Genomic DNA, 4,107 nt, shown 5'->3' on the forward strand with positions numbered 1-4,107 from the left:
CATTTAATATAAGAGGACCCTTTACTCCAGTTGGTATCTTCTCAGGCCGATTCGTCATTAGTGTGACGTCTACTGCTGCTGATAAGTCCAAACCGAGGCTCCCTGTTGTTGCGGGTTGCAGACAGGAGGTGGCAGCAATGTTGCGGCAGCTGGTGTCTCCGATGTCACGGCGGCAACTTGTGTCTGGGCGCGGCCCCCGTGAAGCGCGCTCTGCTGATGGTTTCCCGATCGGTGCCTACAAGCCGTAGTGTTGTGGGAGCTGGATCGGCAGTGCTGACACCAAATGCCAGTCGCTCGGCAAGCTCGGCGTGTGTGTCCCTCATTGCCGCACCGGTAACACTTGATAAATGGCTTTGAACCTCCTTGCGTGAATGCCAGTGAGCCACTTCGGAGAGGAGCAAGAGCAGCTAACACCTGATTCTGAGCAGCTAACACCTGATTCTGATTAGACTCTGCCTGCTTTTGTAACCCCAATCCTAATTCCTTTAGAGCTTCTACTATGAATGCCTGCGAAGCCGTTGGCATTAACGCCATTCGCTCTAATGCTTCCTCAATGGTCCAATTTGCTCCTAAAGTAGCTAACACTCTTTGGGTTGCTGGATTACTATTTTGCAAAGCACACTGCTTCAATAGCGCCCCCTTAAGGTAGTCTGCAACCCCGGCCCGATCTATAGCAGTAGCTACCCTATCGATAAAATTTCCAAATGATTCTTCTCTACCTTGCTTAATGCCCATATAAGCTGGTAACCCTCCTGGCTCTTTAACCATATCTATTGCTGTACGCACTAATCGCATAGCCTCTCTAAGTTTATCCGCTCCCGATATCATCTGTGCCTCTGTACGCAAATATGCCCCTAAGCCCATGAGCTCCTCCACTGTTACCCCATGCAATGGGTCTCCCTGAGCTCGTTGTACAGCAACTGATTCATTTACTAACGCTTGCCAATGTGCATTAAACAATAACTGCTGATGTTGAGTGAATATTAAACGCACTATTCCTCTTAAATCATTTGGGCATAAAATCTGAGTATTAAAAAGATAATCTAACATTTGCTTAACAGGTTCACTTTTTACTCCAAACTGACTAACCGTGGAACGTAGCTGGGTTAACAACTTCCAATCTAAGGGAGAATATGCTGCTATATTATGCGTAAGGTTCCCTTGTGCATCATACTGTGGTGTGTATGTAACCGGACATGCAAGGCTAGAAGCTATTTCCACTGCCTCGCCATCCCCCATTTGCATTACTTCTTTTGCCACAGCAGCCCAAGTTTCCCTCCTTTGATTAGCCATTTCCCCCCATAGATCACGGTGTGCCCCTGGGATGGGAGCTGGCTCTTTGGGGGTGCTATGCTGCCGGCATTTCGGTGCAGACACCGAGTTTTCGCACGGGGAAGGCGGTGAAGCAGAGGCTGGCTCGCGTGGGGGAAGCGACCCCCCCGCCGGAGCTGACAGTGAAACCGGAGCGGGCTCGAGCGAAGCCGGCGCGCGCAGGGGAAGCGGCCCCCCCGCCAGAGCTGTAACCGGAGCCGGCGCGCTCGGGGGTAGCGGCGGAGGCAAAGTCGGCGGCGGAGGCGAAGCTGGCTTGCTCCCACCTGCCCCATCCGACTCGCCTTCCCCCTCTGACAAGGGAGGTGCAGACGGTTCCGATATATTTATAGGCAAATCTTCCACACCACTATGCTGGGGACCCTTAGGCATAAGTATCTTAGTTACAGAAGGTGCTAAGGGATCATCCTCACGACCATATCCTATATTCCTCTTATGAGCTTCTGTTGCCCTTTCTGCTGCCTTTCTCTCAGAGACCTGCTGAAGTAAAGCATTATACACCACCCGCCATAACTTCCCGAATTTCTTAGCTGACTTATCACCGTCTAACATTGTATCCAACACTATTTCCCCAAACTTTCTCCACTCTGATAGCTCATGAACTGTGTGCGGGTTACTAAATATACCTTTAGCATGGCCGTAAGCTAATAACCCCGGTAATTCCTTTTTTAAATCTATCTCTTTTACTCCTCGCCTTTCTAAATATGAGGAGAAGAGATTGTATGCCGCTTGCCTATCCATACCTATTAATCAGCGCGCGCTGTTGCAGCTCTCCAGGCTCCTGTGGCACTGAGAGACTTGAGTCACCGTTGTGATCCTCAAGGGTGCTTTTAAAATCCGGCACCGTCCCGGCTGCAAGGACTCTCACCCAACTTCCTCGACCGTGGCAACCGTGGCAAGTTCCTTTTTCCTTTTAATCCGAGAAAAAAGGACAGAGATTCAGTGTTGGCCGCATAAATTCAGCGTTGCCCGCATTCTCCACCATTTGTAGCCATTTGTTGATGGAAGGAGACCAGGACATCCATTGATCATCACAGGCCCAATTTTATTGATCAGTACGGCGGGTTAAATACAGTTCATAATGAACTTCATGCATATTGCAAAAGTTGAGCTCAGGATTGGTTAGTTACATATCAGCAACTACACCTACTTCTGCATTCCTATGGTTCTACTTTTGATACTTTCTACATATTCTCAGGAGATATTCAGGAATAATCTCTACTCCCTATCCTCATGTTGCAGCAAGGTCACTGATTGCTAATTGCTGACATCTTCTTTCAGCTTGCTGACTGCTGACTTCCTTCTCTCAGCTTAACCAGCGGCATTATGTCAGTATGGCCTTTCTCAGCTAACCAACTATTAATAAAACTCTCCACACTTTTCCCCACCAAACTACAAAGGCTTTACTGTAAATCTCTCATTTTCTGTTTCCTACCTGTAACAGTGCTCAAGTGACCTGTGTGATCTCTCTGAATGAACTGAGCTTTCCCTTCACAGCAGCTCTGCTCTTCACTTGCCAGCCTCGTGCCCTTGGCAATTTCCATCTGGCAGCGTTGGCCTGCTGAAGGAGAGGCTCTGTTCCAAACATGCCCACTTTGCAGCAGTACCCCAGGATGGGATGTTCTCCTGCCTGGACTAATCCCTTTGCTTCTCAGCTCCAGCTGCAGCCCACAAACCTGGCAGTTGTTCAGGAGCCTTTGCCATGGCACGGCCCCACCCAGCTGATTCCCAGCCTGGCAGCACAGTGGGCACACATTCCCAGCCCTGGCCGTTGTTTCCATCCCGCTGCAAGGAGCCCAGTTGTTCCCCAGTGTTCCTGCAGGAATCCAGGCCCAGGTGTCTGTGGGGTTTGCAGGGGCTCTCTTGGGGGTACCTGGGGGTGTCTGTGGGATTGGGGAGGGGGTCTGAGCTCTGGGGCTGTCTCTGGGGCTCCTGCTCTTTTCCTCTCATGTTTTGCACCCTTTTCTCCTCACCTTTCTAGAGCTTTCCTGCTTCCTAAATGCCACCTTTTCACCATTATGCCATCTCCATTTTTTCACTCTTCCCCCTTTTCTGCTGCCCTTTTTTCCTCCCATTTTGCTGCCCTTTATCCTGCTTTTTTGTGTTCTTTCTACCATCTTTTTTGCTGTCTTTTTTCCCAATTTTTGCCCCTTTTTTCCTGTCCATATTTTTCTTCTGCCCTTTCTTTGCCACCTGTTCTTGCTACCTTCTTTTCCACTCCTTTTCTAGCAACTTTTTTGCCCACTTTTTTTTTTGATGCCCTTTTCTGCTGCTTTTCCCCCCCGCCCTCGTTTTTTTTTTGCCCTGCAATATCAATCGCTCAAATTATGGAATCAGTGGGTGTTTCTACCAATTTAAGATCTAAAAAGTAAGGGACAACCAGAGATTCCTTGTTATTTTAAACTGAAAGGTGACAAAAATTGAAAATTGTTTCCTCACATTTCAAAGCTATGAAATCCCATCTGAGAAGGTGTTCCCTGATCTATTTCAGCAAGAAAATGGGGATTCCCCATCCATTGATAGCCCTGAAATAATGGCCAAGGCAGGGTTTCTTTCCATTGATACCCTCAACATTGCAGGTGAATGGGGATTCCCCCAGTTGAAACACAGACTATAAGGGAAAATTAACCAGTTAAACAACTTCAGAATACACTTGGACAGAAATCCATTGAAAGGGAACCACACACCACTTGTCTTCCCTAATTAATTCCATCGGGCTTCCTTCACTACAAGCACTCTCAGAATTAAAAGTGGAGTTGCCTGGTGTGTTACCTCAAA

Source organism: Zonotrichia leucophrys, chromosome 6 (genome assembly GCF_028769735.1).
Source record: "Zonotrichia leucophrys gambelii isolate GWCS_2022_RI chromosome 6, RI_Zleu_2.0, whole genome shotgun sequence".
Taxonomy (NCBI): Eukaryota; Metazoa; Chordata; class Aves; order Passeriformes; family Passerellidae; genus Zonotrichia; species Zonotrichia leucophrys.